At 44.3% G+C, this 17,473-nt stretch overlaps 2 non-coding genes across 2 annotated transcripts; both read right to left on the reverse strand.

Moving 5' to 3' along the window:
- Positions 1-5,908: 5,908 nt before the first annotated feature.
- On the reverse strand, positions 5,909-5,989 carry TRNAL-AAG (transfer RNA leucine (anticodon AAG)). Its single transcript has one exon. It is a non-coding gene; the product is annotated as a tRNA-Leu (tRNA).
- An 86-nt stretch (positions 5,990-6,075) lies between these two features.
- On the reverse strand, positions 6,076-6,156 carry TRNAL-AAG (transfer RNA leucine (anticodon AAG)). Its single transcript has one exon. It is a non-coding gene; the product is annotated as a tRNA-Leu (tRNA).
- Positions 6,157-17,473: the final 11,317 nt, after the last annotated feature.

Below are 17,473 nucleotides of genomic sequence, written 5' to 3' on the forward strand. Positions count from 1 at the left end.
CTGTTTTCCCTTTTTATCATCATATTTTTTCTGTCTTGCATTTTTTCCACTCCAGATTTACTACTTGAGCTTCCAGATGGTCCAATACATTCCATTGATGTGGAACTTTGTTGTCCAACATTGTTTCCATCTCCATGGCAATCTCTTCCATTTTCAGATTTTTCTCTGTCTTCATTTTCACAGTCTTCATCAGTTTCTACATTTCCTTTTGGGTTATACTAGCTACCCAACTCATCAAATATTACATCCCGACTTACCACAATATTTTTTGTCAAAGGGTTATAACATCTATACCCTTTTTGCTCCTCTGAATATCCAACAAGAACACATTTTTCAGCTTTTGGATCAAGCTTACTTCTTACTTCAGCATGTACATGAACATAGGCAAGGCATCCAAACACTTTTAAGTGTTCTAAACTAGGCTTCCTACTATAGAAACATTCATCAGGAGTTACTTCATGCACTCCAGATGTTATACATCTATTTAGAATATAATTTGCTGTGTTTACAGCTTTTGCCCAATAATACAATGGCATATTTTTTTCGGTCATTAAAGCTCTTGCTATGTTCACCAAAGTTCTGTTTTTCCTCTCAGCAACTCCATTTTGCTGTGGAGTATATCTACATGTAAACTGTCTCCTTATTCCTTGATTGCATAGAAAATCAGAAAATTCATTTGAGAAGTACTCTCCTCCTCCATCAGATCTTAAGCATTTTATTCTAGTTCCAGCCTGCTTTTCTACCATACATTTAAACTTACGAAAGCAATCAAATACTTCACTTTTTTCCTTCATGAAGTAAACCCATGTTTTCCTTGAGCAATCATCAATAAATGTTACATAAAACTTACATCCACTTATGTGACTGATTCTTTTATGCCACATTTCCACATCTGAGATTACACTCATTCCTTCTGCAAACATGGCTGTAATATTTTTAGGCATATCCACATCTAACACAAACATTCTTCCTTGACGTTTTCCTTTTGCAATAAGCTTTCCCTGTTTCTCTATAAAGCATCCACTTTGCTTAAACTTAACTTCCATTCCTTGCTCCACTATTTGTCCAACAGAAATCAGATTTTTTGCGGTTTGGCACATGCATAACATTCAACATATATTTTGTTTTCCCTTTTTCTTCCCACAATGGGATATTTCCAACATGCTCTATTTGGTGAGTAGTATTATCACTTGTCTGTACATAACCAGGAATCTCTGGTTCTCTTAGATTTTCAAACCAGTTTGCATGTCTTGTCATATGATTAGATGCCCCAGAATCTACATACCACATAAACTCTTCATTGCATCTCTATGAACATTCAACCATTGCTGCTGTTTCATGTTGCACCACAAATGCACCATCTTTATCACAATCTTCACTAGTTGAGGCATACTTATTTTGCTGTCTCTTCCCTCTTTTTTCATCATTTTGCTTTTTATAGGATTCAGCCTGTGTATGGCCTGGTTTTCCACAATACCAACAACCATCATCATTCAAATAAGTTTTCTTACCTCTTCCTCGATTGCTCCCCCTGCCTCTGATGTTGTTTCTTCCACTTACAACCTATTGTCCTCTTCCTTGATAATTGTTGTTGGTTCTAGCTGAACCAAATCTTCCATGCCCTCTTCCTCGGCCTCTTCCAACACTATTGTAGAGGGCTTGCCCCTCAATCTTGGAGTTTCCTTTGTTTACATCATCCATTTGATTTCTTTCTTCCACTACAAGCATTGAAGCCAGATTTGGAAAACTTGGGATGCTATCCCTTGTGAGAATAGATGTTTTGAAGCTTTTATATTGAGGTCCTAAGCCTCTTAAGCATATTTCCACCTTATCATCATCTTCTACCTTCACATTGATAGAAGCAAGTGATTTACATATGCTCTTTATTTTCAAAGCATACTCATTCATTGACATCTTATAGCCTTTGTGTTCAGTGCAAACAATTTTACCAAACTGTCCCAAGCTTCTTTTGGAAGCATAACATCTTGTATGTGTCCAAGCATCGAATCTGAGATGCTAAGTGAGGGCCAATGCAATACCTTTCTTGCCCCTTGATTCCATTCCTTAAATGCTTTAATCTGTGCAGCAGTTGCATTTTCTTTAGGATCTCTGGAGCCTCTTCTAGGTCTTCTTCAATGTAATCCCAATATCCTTTTCCCATCAGGAAATTTGTCATTCTAAACTTCCACGCCGGGAAAATATTTTTATCCAACTTTTTTGTGACTATTTGGCTTCCATTTTTTGTAGCCATTTTCTCTTTCAAATTAGGGCTTTTGCTACAATTACTTCAATAGGCAACTCTATGATTCAAATTAGCAAACAGTGAAACAAGCTTTCTCAGATCTGTACTGTTCTAATCTTCTTTATGAGCAACTCAACTCTGATACCATGTTACGAAGGCACTACGACTCTTCTGTGTGCACAACGGATTGTGATGTGCTGGATCGTTTAGTGCTCAATATAGAAAGGGGAAGGGGAAGGAGACTTACCTTTGCACAGTGCAAAAGCTTCTATTGCATTACACATAGAGCTCAACTTGCCCTCGTCAGTTTTCTGTTTTCTATTTTCTGTTCTTCCTCTCTTCTCTTTTACACACTCACTTTCCACTTTTTACCTTACTACATAAGTGACTTATATATGCAGCTAATTAGTTGTCAGTAGCTAAATAGCTATGAGTAGCTAAATAGCTGTGCATAGCTAAATAGCTCTTTCACCTTTATGTCCACTAGTAGCTAATTAGTTAATAACTACTATAGCTTATTTCTTAATAAGCATCACATACCTTTGTTGAGCTTGCTTCTCAACACAAAGGTCTGGCACACATATCATGTTCCTTACACAATTATCACCAAGTTTTGGCAGAAACTCTGGAAACAACAACACACGAGGCGAATCACCACTTTCCAATGGCTATTAATACATAAGTCATTACCGGTTGGTGCATGGCAGCGTGGGAACCTCAACTCTGCTAATTGTGTAGCGTGTCCAACTATATTAGAATCCATACGACATGCTCTATGGGACTGCCCAGAGTCCCATCGAATATTGCGAGGGGTTGGCCACTTATTGCAATTATGCTAGGTGCAAGGCTCAATCAAGTGGGGGAATGTATGTTGGCTATCATGGCAGACCCCAATTGACAACTATGAGCATCAGGAAGAGGGGATGACTTTGGTTATAAAAGCACAGTAGTTTTTTTTCTCCACCATCGGCAATATCAACTCAACTCCTATTAGTGCCAAATCTCAAGTTGTGTTGGACATGGTCAGCCCAATAACTCTTTGGATTTTATGGAATCAACGATGTAGACGGGTCTTCTCCAACCAAAGTGCGCAACCAATAATGTTAATGCAAGAGATCTGGAGTGAGGCTGTAGCTACTCTAAAGAGCCAATATGATGGCCTAAAGGGCGACTGCGATAGAGTTGAAAGACAACGACTAACCTTTATCCAACAATGGCCGTCCTCTCCCTTTCTTGAGGCAGTGGGCATCCACATAAGATGAACCTATCGTGTCCCTATAGGGATTTGTATATAATAATCTCATCTTTAACATCTTTATAACTAATGGAAGGAGTTTTTTATGGAAAAGAAAAAACTTTGACCCAAATCTTTAGTTTGTAATATAAAAGCATGAAAGCTTGGCTTGAGATGTGAATGTTGCAAACCACAAGCTTTATCTCTATAATGTCATGTTTAGATTTTAGAACTTCAATAATGTAACCATAATTAAATGTTCTCAAAATGCTTGAAATTACTTATAATATGATGTACAAAGGCAATGCTTCAAATAATCTTTGGCTTGCAATGACATGTTTTTCCATCATATTGGTATTGATGTTCTCTACACTTTCCATGGTGTTTGGGATCATATCAAACCTTGCTTGGATCCAACTTTCATGTGTTAGTGTTTTGATCACATTGTCAATGAGGTCTTGTATTGTCTCTAATAATGCATAGTTTATGCTAGATTTAGTACATTATAACAGAAATTGTGAAATATGATAGAGTTTTTATTTCTTTCCCCAAATGCGTTGAAGTTTTTTATATCCCCTTCTCTCAAAACTGCAACTGAACACCTCAAAAAAAATAAAGTTACCAAATAATTGAAGAAAACAGAATGAGATACATATAACTGCTCAAATAACACATACAACTACTCCAAATATATAACATGTTTCATGTAAAAACTCCTAAGAATTGCAAACATTTAACTTTATTGCCCCGGGTGTCCCTAAGTTCTCACAATTTCCCCAAATGCATGTGGTTAGTCCTTCCTTTTTGTTGTTGTTTTTCCTCTCTCATTTCAATGTAGTATTATCTTGTACTAGTCTTTCTCTTTCTTTCTTTTTCATAAATAATGACTTGGGTTACGAAAGAAAAGCACCACCATGATTAGTTTACAACAAACATTACAAGTCCAGGGATCTAAAACTACAAACCTAATCCCACACTACACACGAATTCCGATGACGAATGTGCTGACATCTCACCTTCCACAATTGGCTCAATTCATGGTTTAGATTCCATGACTTCTTTAACACTATCAATTGTCATAAAAGAAGGCTTTTTACCTTTGTAACATATTTCCTCACCCAAACTTGTGAATTAAAAGTGAAGGCATTCCACATATTCCAATTGAACCATAGCCCTCAATACCTCAAGAGCTCAAAAATAATTTGGAATTGAGGCATCACTCCATTGTTCTCCATATGTGCAAAAACATGATTAAATGAAGATAGTCTTACTCTAGCCAAATACATCCACACTAAATTGATACATCTCCAAACATTTTAGCTATTGGGCAAGAAAGAAATCAATGCCTATTATATTCCAACTCCACTTAACAGAAGAAATAGATTTTTTTAACATTATTTCTTTTGTTTAGTGCATCCTCCAATTGTAAAACTCTAACCATAACTGTGCAAATGAATACCTTCGCTTGTAGCATCAATCGAGAATACCAACTTCCCTTGATCACATGACACCACCAGATAATCATTTGTTGCTATCATAGTCAATCTCTTATTGCCAACAAATGTCTAATCAAGCTCTTCAAATCCCCCATCTTATATCAGGAATTGGTTCATACAAAGGTAATAATCCTTACAACATGTCCCAAATAAAGGTGTAACCTCTTGGATTACGAGATGTTTATCTTGTTATTTGAGAGGCCATTGATCTTCTTTGTGACACTAACATAACATACTTTACTATTACCATCCCAATCTAGCCATCCGATTCTATTAAAGGTTAAGAAATTGTTTACGCTCCCACCTTAACAACCTTGATTGTGTTGAAACCTCCATTTGCAATGAATTGCCACATCCTCTTTCTCGCGAAGGATGCCAACATAATCAAACAAGATGTCAACAAATGATTAACTATCATAGACCCTACACATTTGACATGCCTTTCACAATTAATAACGTTCCACCAATTAGTTTCAAATGTCATGTTTCCAAGCTTAATTCTAGTATTCTCGAAGTATGTCACCATTTACCTCCAAGGTTGTACACAATCAAACATAAAGCAAATGAAAGTAAATCGACGAGCTATCATATGCTCATATGTATTCAATATTGATGCTTAGAAGTACAAACATGATCCCATGCCAACCACGATATGACTGTTTCCCCTTTTCTCTTCCATAACAACCACATTTAGTGTGGTCCAACATTTCAAGCGTTTTCTTTGGTTGTGGTAGGAATGGAAGATAATAAGATACCATAGGGACCATAATTTGATTGAACCACCTTAAACCATACATGAAAAGGCTATAATGGAAACCTCCAATATGTAAACTCATCCTCTACATACATAATCATAATTCTTAGCTTAATAAATGCGTAGCTCTTTTCTGCACAAAGTCTTCAATGATGATTTTATGCTAAATTATAACGCCTCGATGATGAGAGTGGGATTTGAACCCACGCCCTTTCGGACTAGAACCTTAATCTAGCGCCTTAGACCAACTTGGCCACCTCATCAACCCTCAAGTGAATGATATTAGACATTTCTCAACAAAATCTTTACATGTTCATGGTTGATTTTACCCTAAATTGTGATGCCTCGATGATGAGAGTGGGATTTGAACCCACGCCCTTTCGGACTAGAACCTTAATCTAGTGCCTTAGACCAACTCGGCCACCTCATCAACCCATAAGTGGATAATATTCTTGGTCCTCTATATACATAACAATCATTGAACATTCTTAGCTTATGTGTACGTGAGTATTGAAATGTGTAGGCATTTTCCCAACAAAATATTTACATGTTAATGGATGATTTTACCCTAAATTGTGATGCCTCGATGATGAGAGTGGGATTTAAACCCACACCCTTTCAGACTGGAACCTTAATCTAGCACTTTAGACCAACTTGGCCATCTCATCAACCCTCAATTGTACTTAGTTTATGTGTAGAGGGTGAGAGCACGGGAACACTATTATAGCTAACGTGTAGCTAAAATGGCCATAGCTATTTAGCTATTTGTTTAGCTAAATTTTTGTGGGCAAATCTTAAGGATCATTTACGAAATTTTGAACGTAGTGGAACATGGGGAACAATGCCCTCATGTAAACTTGACTTTAATGTCACCAAAGTCCTGCTAATCTAGAGGTTTACTTCGAAATTCAAAGAGATGGAATACTCTGATCATGAATGCAGACGAAGCTCCCGCAACAACACAAAATTGCTGATATCGACATTCCACCTTCACACCACTAGTTCTCTCCTCGTCAAGGTATGCATCAACTACACATTGCATGCTTTTATATATCCTGTTTTTTTTCCTTTATTGTAATTGTCTTTTACTATAAATGATTAGGGTGAAGTCGTTGGAGTCTCCGATAAGGATGTTGCGAAAATCGGGGTCTAGAAAGTGTGTTTCTGATTGTCAAAATTTCTGAATTTGGATGTCGCGAAAATCAAATTAGGGTTTAGGGTTCATAGAATCAGATTCTCAAAATTTCCAATTAGGGTTGATTTCATACATATTTTTTATTAGGGTTTTTGATTATTAGGGTTGATTTCTAATTAGGGTTGGAAATCTCTGATTTAGGGTTGATTTCATACATATTTTTTATTAGGGTTGAAAATTTCTGATTAGGGTTGATTTGGTACACATTTCTGATTAGGGTTGAAAATATCTGATTTAGGGTTGATTTCATACACATTTTTTATGAGGGTTGAAAATTTGCATCAATACGCATTTATGATTACAATGTCTGTCTGTCTGTAAATTTCCCCCAAACTTGATTTTGGATTTTGATGCATGTGGCTGATTTTTTATTTTTGATTCTTCCCTGCTAATTATGATTCTAAATACACATGTCCCAGCAGAGCAGATGTTACATGTATTGATTTTTTATTTTAGGTGGTTGGTTCCTCCTTATCCTAGGGTGCTGAACTTATGCTAAGTTTTGCGAGATAAAGGAGGACTTCAACAATGTATATGGTTTGTCACTGGAGGGTATTGACCCTGCTATGCTAATGGATAAATTGATTAGTGATACAAACTAGTTGTCAGTCTATAAATTGCCCAAAGTGAAAGGTAAGGTGAAGCTGAAGCATGTACGACCAGAGTTGTATGACGACTGTATGAGGCTCCACCAAAAAGTATATCAAGAGATCCCCGACAACAACAAGTTGTCGGTTGCATTCGCTAGAGCCTTTGCTTACGAGTATTGCAAAAGAGCGAAGGAAACAACTAACCTTGAAATGTACAAGATAGCATGGGCTCTTGCAGGTGAGGCATTGGTAGAACGATGCCGGAAGATGGTGACAGAAATACACGCTCCGTAAGCACAACACTCGGCCATAACCGAGTCTAGGATCAAACACAGAAAACGGGCAATGTACGCACGACATAGTGAAGAGAGGAGTACACAGGATGTTTACGTGGAAAACCCAAACTAGGGAAAAAACCACGGCAACTCACAGACCCCAAACTATCACTATATCACAATGTACAATAGTAAAGCACCGAGGCAACAACCTCGAGCTTGCTATCTTCGCCACAGGCGGCGGTTACAACAGAGGCAACGACCTCTTCCTCTCTCTCTCTCTGTACACAGTTACGCACTCAAATCTTGCACCAACAAGAATGACAACTACAATACAACTAAGTTTGCCCTAAGTCATATTTATACTAATATGACTTTTCGGCTATTTACAAATATAGCCCCGATGGACTCTCAGAAAACATATTTACGAATATGTCCCTTCATCCGGTGAGCACTTCTCATCGGGCCTTCACCATTCGGCTCTTGCCGGGTACTCGTCATCCGGTTCTCACCGGGTCTTCCGTTGCCGGGTACTCCACATCCGGTTTCGGCTGAGGCCGAACCGTTGCCAGGTACTCCACATCCGGTTTTGGCCGATGCCGAACCATTGCCGGGTACTCCACATCCGGTTTCGGCCGAGGCTGAGTTTGCTCATCAACAATATTCTTCTCACTTCCCATCCGGAGGGACTTGTTTCCTAATAGATGGGGAACCTGCAATAGAAGATGCCACGATTCTGGAGCATGGCAGTTGATGATGCAATTGTTGATTCTCAACAAAACCGCAAGGAGACACCACACAAAAACGACATGAAAGAAAATGTCAATGATACAGGTGAGACATTGATTAGTGATATGCTGAAAAATGTTCATGAAGCCTGTGAGCATAGTATGAAGCATACGCACCATTTATGTTCGCGAATGCAAACCGTGTAGCGAATAGTGGCAGCAATCGAGGAGCGAACTATGTGCAACAATCGAGGAGCGAACAATGGCAACAACTTAGCGTACAATGGCCACAATGGAGGAGCTAACTCAGTCAGAGCGAACAATGCCAACAATCCAGGACTGAACAATGGTGGCAACTAATCGTACAATGGCGGAAATGGAGGAGTGAACTTAGTCGGAGTGAATAGTGGCAACAATTGAGCCTGAATAGTCACAAAGTGATGGCCAATGTGATGTGGCAATGGACCATGCATAATGGACCTAAGAATTTGGTATATAATTAATGTTTTCATTTATGGTGCTCATTTATATAATTAAAACATTCTAATGTTTCCAATTATGGTGCATGCTTATGTTGCACATTTATGGTGCTCATTTATATAATTAAAACATTCTAATGTTTCCATTCATGGTGCAAAAAGACTAAATCATTGGTAGCTTTTTGCATAGCTAATTAGCTATGTCAAGGACACAAGTAATTGTTCGCACACTCCCACGCTTTCACCCTAGACTAGTATTGAAATGCACAGACATTTTCTCAACATAATTTTTACATTTTCCTGGATGATTTTACCAAGCTAAATTGTGATGCCTCAATTGTGAGAGTGGGATTTGAACCCACACCCTTTTTGACGAGAACCTTAATCTAGTGCCTTAGACAAACTTGGCCACCTCATCTATATTCATAGATTTTCCTATCAATTTTATTCTACACTCCATCGCATGCTTAGTATATACTAACCTTTGCAACTCATTTGGCTTCTTGATTAGCTGCTTGACTCAATCGGGTTGCGGGTGAGGGTTTTGGTTGATAGAATATCAAGAAGCTAGAGAATGACTACCACATCGCGAACACGCAAGACTTTTTATTCATTCGTGACACGGTTTAGAAAGAATAAAGAAGAGCAAGATTGTTTTGGATAACCCTTTCACCCTACGTTCTATTTTTAGCTTATCGCTGGAATCGAATCCACATCATTAGCTTGGAACGCCAAGAAAGAAATGTGTAGTTCTTTCCAACATGAAGTCTTCACATGTTCCTAAGTAAATGCTTTTACGCTAAATTGTGATGCCTCCATGATGAGAATGGGATTTGAATCCATGCCCTTTTGTACTAGAACCTTGATCTAGCACCTTAGCCCAACACGACCACCTCATCAACCCACAAATGAACGATATTAGACTTCCATCTTGGCCCTATATATACATAACAATAAAAAGTCTTAGCTTATGTGTAGGCCAAGAAAGAAATGTGTAGTTTTGGTCTTGACATGTTCCTAAGTTGATGATTTCATGCAATGATGAGAGTGGATTTGAACCCACATGTTTTAGTCTTCACATATTCCTAAATTGATGATTTTACGCAATGATGAGACTGGGATTTGCACCCATGCCCTTTTGGACTAGAACCTTAATCTAGCGCCTTAGACCAACTCGGTCACCTCATCAACCCTCATTGGAATGATATTAGAGATTTCTCCACAAAATATTTGCATGTTTATGGATGATTTTACCCTAGATTGTGATGCCTCGATGATGAGAGACGGATTTGAACCCATGCCTTTCCGGACAAGAACCTTAAAATAGCGCCTTAGACCAACTCGTCCACCTCATCAACCCTCAAGTGAATAATATTAGGCGTTTCTCAACAAAATCTTTGCATGATCATGGATGATTTTACCCTAGACTGTGATACCTCCATGATGACGGTGGGATTTGAACCCACGCCCTTTCGGACTAGTGTTAACTGTTTCTGGGGAAACACCTTCGATGAGCCCACAACTATCGGTGTCAAGGGATCGTGTTACGTGGAAGCCTCTTCTACACGGGCGAAAAGAAAGGAGAACGAGGAGCATACATGAGCTACAACCTGTTAGGCATAAACGAAGCTCGATTTACGAGTACGGGGAGAATACACAGATAGAAGATTAGAAAAACGAAACTTATATTAAATGATAAAGCTCACAGTGATTACAGTACTCGGCTCTCAGCCAGAAACAGTTCGTACAGAGCTTGCTGCTAGGATATTACTCTCGCTAAGAATGATCTAGATAATCCCCCCTTGAGCTATGCATAACTCGGGTTATATAGTTTTCCTTTTGAGATAGAGCCGAGCCATCGACTGATTGTGAGGGCTAAAACACGGCTATCTATTTCCTCACCTACTCTTCTACCTAACGGCGGCGAGTTTACATAATGTACTTATATTTTTGGCCTATGGACAACACCTGGCACACCCTGGGACAGGACTTTGTCCGTCGGACCCACAGTTCACAATGTGGAGGGGTAACCATGGATTTGGCAAAACAAATTACAAAAATTGCCTGTTTATAGAAGGGCTGATAGGTTTGTTTTACTCCTCTTCTAATATGCCGAGGATATCCCCGGGAGCGCGGGGTTGGTCTGGCTGCTCGGAAGGTGGGGTTGGTGATGGAGGTTTTGTTGCCGAATCGGGGATGGCTGTGTCGTCTTGTGCGCTGTCCTCTGTTGGTACCGATTCAGGCAGGGTCGTGGTTGTAGTTTGTGACTCGGGTGGAATGTGGGGGTTTGTATGGGTAGGTTCCTCCAGTCTAGCGTCCGTGGTGGGCGACTCGGGTCCCTGCTCCTTGGTCATGGGAGCTTTGTTAGTCCCGGTAGCTAAGCGTTCCTCCTCATAAGCTTCGGCTTCTAAGTGAAACATCATTAGATCGTCAATGAATTCCTCTAAAAGTTGCTCGATGGCCGCGGTGTGGGATGCTGTTAAGGTATGATATTCCTCAATCAAGTCTTCACGGAGGGTTTGGATGCTGGTGTCATCCATTTTGTAAAACCCTTGGCCCTCCTTCCGTCGGTTCTCGGCGTCTGCGCGTAGTATGTGTAGTTCCGCGGCTTGGGTTGACCACTCCAGCCAGACACGGTCAATCGTTTCCTCGATCTTCTTGGTGAATTGCTGGTGATACTTGTTGATTAGGATCTTGATTTTAGTATCATCCATGCCGATGGTAGCTCGGTGAACCTCCACTTCTTCCCTTGCGGCCTTGGCTTCTTCTTGGCTTTTGCGGACGAGGAGCGCTAAAGTAGCTTGATTATCTTTTGCTTTTTCGGTGATGAGCGCGATTGTCTGCTCATAACGTTTGGTGAGCTGAGCTACAGTTTTGTCCATGTCCTATCTCCAAGTGTCCCGATGTTGTTCTCTGGTGGTGATGTGCTCTGTTTTGCAACTGGTGATACACATCGGAAATTTTTGCTTTTTGCTCTTCCAAGATCCTCCATTTCTGCATGTTTTCATTTGCCAATTCTTGTACTACCCTTTGGTGACGTCGTAATTCCTGGTTGTCTGCGAAGAGCTCGCGTTCCCGTTGGCTATTATGCTCTGCTTCATTGATGAAACGTTCTTTGGCCTCGGTGATAGAGACCTGAAGGGTCATCACCTCTCTTTCTCATTCTTGGAGTGAGGCCGACCTTTCAGCAAGCAGTCGCTTGAGGTCAGCTTCGCTGCCCGCGACTTGTTCCCGTAGCTGACCAAGAATGTTGGTGTGGTTCTGTTCTGCCAACTTGGCTAGAGCGATCTGGGCCTTAAGCTCCTCCTGGTAATCTCGAAGGGGAGGCCCTGTCTGGGTTGCCGCTTGCTAGATTCGAGGAGGGGTTTCCCTGTCCGTCTGTGTCGATCGTGCCATGACGACAGGTGGTTGTGGCGTTTGCGTGGAGGCGTGGCTGGTTTGGGTGTGCGGTCTTATCTCTGCCTATGATGAAGGCTTGCTTGTTTGTACCAAATCCGTCATTGTGCTGGCATCGACCGTGGCTACCCTAGGGTGAGTTGTATCGTCTTTGTGTGCTTCGGTACCCACAACACTCAGGCTTTGTTATTGCTAGGACCGGACGACAGCCTAACACAGGGTGTCCACTTAAGACACGTTGTCGAGGTATTCCTCGCGGATGCATGGAATGAGGTGGAACCTCGGGGGTCCTGTACCAAAGAGCAAGAGAGGAGGGGAAGAATCCCTCTACGTGCGAGCGTAGATCCACAGGGACACGGCCCTTCGACGCAAAGACGCAAGTGGGACAGCGACACAGAAAGACACGAATGTATGTATGTATTGACAAAGACAAACAACAAGAACACGAAGACAACAAAACACGAAGTCGGTTACAACCGAACAGGCCGGCGAACAGATGCCGATACCTGCTCGTAAACGCACAGAGAGGAAGGAGTAGGTTGGAGGTGCTGCCGGAAGCACTCGGGCATTCCTCAGAGCAGCGCGAGCCTCCCGAAACCTGCACAGAAGGAAGCTATGGCGTTTGCAAACCAGAGAGAGAGAGAGAGAAGCCTTCGCACGCAAACCGACAGCACTTCGTCCTCGACTCTCCGCGACTCTCCGCGATGCTTCGCCCCTCCTCATCTCCCTCCTTTTATAGGCAAGGAAGGAGCCGTTTCCCCTTTACTTCCTACCTACCGAATCTTCCTAGGATCTCCTATGTACAACATAAGGCTCCCGTGCATGAAGAGTCGGTTTCTACGCTCCGGTGCACCGATTCCGCTTGTGGATGGTTTTCTTCACGACATCCGCCCCCACCTAACCGCGCATCCACCGGCATGCGCCAAATCGTGTTGGGACGGAGAAAACCAGTCCAGCCTTCATTCTCCGCCTGTCGGTTCTTCCTCGGTTTCGGATCGCTCGTCGTCGCGGTCCAAGTCAACCGGATCTGGCTCGTCGTCGTGACGCTTCTTGAACGCTTTGATCCGCTTCCCAGCTACCGGTATCGCCATTCTCGTACCGTCGAGTTCCGCCAAATGGTACGTCCCATTGTCGTTGGCGCTTTGTACCACGTAAGGCCCGAACCACCTTCTTGCGAACTTCCGTGTCGCTCGGTGCTGGTTGTCGAGGCTGCTGTCGTAGACTAGCACCCAGTCGCCTTCCTCGATCCTCTTCGGTCGGAGCCGGTGCGTTCGGTCGAACCGGGCTTTGTTCCTCGTCCTTGCCACTCGAAGCTTTCCCACGGCCTGCTCCACGTCCTCCGGTCTTCGCTCGAGCTGTCGTATGCGCGCCGCCAACAGTTCCTCCCGGCTCATTTTGTCTCTCCAGTCCACGGTTGCCCATGAGGAGATCGTACGTTCCATCGGCATGATCGGCTTCTGCCCAAACATGAGCTCTACCGGCATGAATCCGGTTACCGAACTGTGCGTAGTTCGGTCCGCCCACAACGCGTAAGGCAACAGCCGCGGCCAGTTCCCGACTTGACCTCCGCATGCCCGAACCAACGCCTTGACGATCGGTCCGTGTCCGCGCTCCACCTTCCCATTCGCCTCCGGATTGTATGCAGTGATAAGCGAGAGCTTGACTCCTAGCCAGTCGAACAGCTCCTCGGCCTCTTCGGCGTCCAACTCCCCGCGATCAGCCACGATCTTCCCGACGCACCCGTACCGGCATATCACGTCCTCTATCAGGAACCGACACACGGCCGCGGTCGATTTGTTCTGAAGGGCTCGGCCTTCTACCTGGTTCGTCAGATCTTCCCGAGCTAGGACCAGATACCGCATTTGTCCTACTCCCATCGGCATCGTCACCAGATCTACCATCCATTTGAAGTGGATGGTCGGAGGGTACGTAGGGTGAAGCTCGTTCCGATGTCGGACTATGGAGTGCATCTGACAACTCTCGCAAGTTGTCACGAACCGATGCACGTCCCGGTACAGTACTGGCCACCAGTACTTCCCCTTTATCTTCTCGAACGTGGCCCACGTTCCACGGTGTCCAGCCCAAGGGTTGTCGTGGTAGGCCGTCAGCAGCTCCTCCTGTTCTTCCTTGATCGCCACCACCCGGAGCGGGACGCCGTTCCTCTTCTTCGGGTTCTTCCATAAGTATCCATCCTGGAGAAAGAATCGGTATGCTTTCTTCCGGATCCGGTTGGCCTCGTCCTTCGTCCATGACGCATCCGGCGTCATTGTCCTCAAAAATCCACCGATCTGTAGCCACTCACCGTCGTACTTGCTCTCGTCGAAGCCGTTAAGTGCCGGAGTGCTCGCCCCGTCGGTCGTCACGTACGCCGCCTCGAAGAAGTCCACGCCGACTTCTTCGTCCTCCGAAACCATGCCGCCCTCGTCATCAAACCTCGCCCTCGAAAGCATGTCAGCCATGGCGTTGTCTTTTCCGGAAATGTGTCGTATTTCCGGGTCCAAGGACTTGACGTACGCTATCCACCTGAGCATCGCCAGGTCCGGTGTCGCGCATCCGGAAACCATGCCGAGAATCGGCAGGCAATCCGTCTCGATAACCACTTCTGTCCCGATCAAGTAGTCTTTGTCGGCCTTTACTGCCGAAATGATACCCCAGAGTTCGCGTTTAACCTGGGCGTACCCTCGCTGTCGTTCACTGAGAACCTTCGCGCCGAATCGGATCGGGAACCGAATGCCGTCCTCGTCTTCTTGGTTGACGACCCACCCGATCCCGGCCGGACTCGTATCCACTGTTATGTATACTGGGGTACCTTTCTCGTAGACAACCTTCCGGAGCGCCGATGCTGCCACAAGAGCTTCCTTCAGCTTCCGGACCGACTCCGTGTGCTCGTCTCGCCACTCGAATTTTCGCCCTTTCTTTAGCAACCCGTATAGCGGCTCCGCCACGTGGGCGTAATGCGGGATCCATATGTGGTAGAACGCGCATGCCCCCAGGAACCTCCGAACTTCCGTCACCGAGCTACAATCGGTCTTCATCGCGGAGATGGCTTCTACCTTTGCCGGAGACGGCTTCCGGCCATAGGGTCCACATAGGTGTCCGACCACCAGGATTTCCGATTGCCCGAAGGCCGATTTCTCCCCGGAGAAGGTGAGCCTCACATCCTCTAGCCTTTGTAGCACCTTCTCGCAGTCGTCGATGTGTGTCGCCACGAATCGCCGGCATCCGTCCGGCCCGACTGTCTCGTCCTTCTCTTCCACCGGGCACCCTTTGATAGGGATGTCGTCTAGAAACGGCATGGTGATGTCCGGGATGCAATCCCTCAGTACCTTGTTCATTGCATTCACCATGTGGGCCACCGAGTTGGTCCCTCCTTGTGGCAGGGTACACATTCGCACTAGGCCGAGGGGAGTTCGCATCGTCGTAATGTCTCTGCTCTCCACGGCTAGCTGGAACTGGTCGTACCCCGAGTACAGATCACCGACCGAGTAAATCGACCTTCCGGCGAAGGCCTCCACGAACTCGTCTATGGTCGGTCCGATTCCTGCGTTCCGAATGGTCACTCTATTGACCGGTTGCAGGTCTTGAATGAAGCGCAACGTTCCGTTTTTCTTCGGTACGGTAAACCATCGGTTCGAGTATGGGGCACTCGACGGTTCGAGAATGCCCATATCTACTTTCTGCCTCAATAGCTCCATCAACTTCGGGATGTGAGCTCTCGGTACCGGAATCGGCTTGAGATTCCACGGCACATGCGGTACCGTGAATATCACCATCGGCTCCACGATCGTCGGGTCTATGCACCCGATCTCTTCCGGTGAGAATGCGAAGGCTTTCCCGTGCCTTCCGAGCATCCTCCGAAACCGGTCTTCCTCCGCCGGCAGAAGGAACCCGCCTGTTGGAAGCAATGTCGTCTGTGCGGAAGATCAAGAAGCACTCGATTCCTGTTTATTCCCTGTGAATGACAGAATGTAGGTCGTTGCACAGAGAGAGAGAGAGAGAGAGGCACAAAAAAGTCTTTCTATTGCATAAACTAGAATACAACAACCAACCTCACAAAGAGGTTACAAGGTCACTATATATAGTGACCAACTTAGGGCAACTACCCTTTATGCTAATTACATAAATGGCCAAAACGGGATAGTGTGAATACGTCCATTATACACATGTATTCGACACTCCCCCGTAATGGGCGTATACATGGGTTATCTAAGATTACAGGTATAGACTTAGGTTCTCGGACATATCAGCTTTGTTCGAGTCGGCAGGGTCCGAAGGCAGAAGACCGAACTGGTCGGGTCGGAACAGTTGAAGCCGATCATTAAGGAACTGATGTCGGTTGTCGGGAACCATCCTGCTCTGTGTCCGGCTCTAACCGGACTGGTTTGTCGTTACGCCCATCTGATGCCGAAGAGACCGAAAACGGTCTGCCGAAAGACACTTGGTCATTCCATCTGCGACATTGTCGGTTGTGGATATTTTCTCTAGACCGATTTTCCCTGAGATGACGCAGTCCCGAACGAAGTGATATCGAACGTCGATATGCTTGGAGGCGTTGTGGTGAACCGGATTTTTCGACAAGGCAACAGCACCTTGACTGTCGCTGTAGACAACTGGAGCCGAGTCATGGTCGACTTGTCGAAACGTGTGCGCCAGCCGACCAAGCCATAAGGCTTCTTTTGCTGCGTCGGACGCAGCTACATATTCTGCTTCGGTCGTTGAGGTCGCTGTGCATTCCTGAAGTTTCGACTTCCACGAGATTGCTCCATTGCCGAATTTGAAGCAGTATCCGGTTGTTGATTTCCGACTGTCTATACAGCCGGCGAAGTCCGAGTCGGTGTAACCGACTACGCCTGAGGTTCGGTTCGAACCGAAAAGAATGCCGTGATCTTTTGTGCCAGCCAGATATCTGAACACATGCTTGACTGCGTTCCAATGCGATCGGCCAGGATTGTGCATAAATCTGCTGACGACTCCTACGGCGTGAGAAATATCAGGCCGTGTCGCGACCATCAGGTACATAAGGGAGCCGACTGCCGGTGCATACGGTACCGACTTCATATCTTCCCCCTCCGGACCGGATGTCG

The sequence above is a fragment of the Azolla caroliniana genome, unplaced genomic scaffold, assembly GCF_043228905.1.
Source record: "Azolla caroliniana isolate FFs.n. ecotype wild unplaced genomic scaffold, voAzoCaro1.0.p SCAF_22, whole genome shotgun sequence".
NCBI lineage: Eukaryota > Viridiplantae > Streptophyta > Polypodiopsida > Salviniales > Salviniaceae > Azolla > Azolla caroliniana.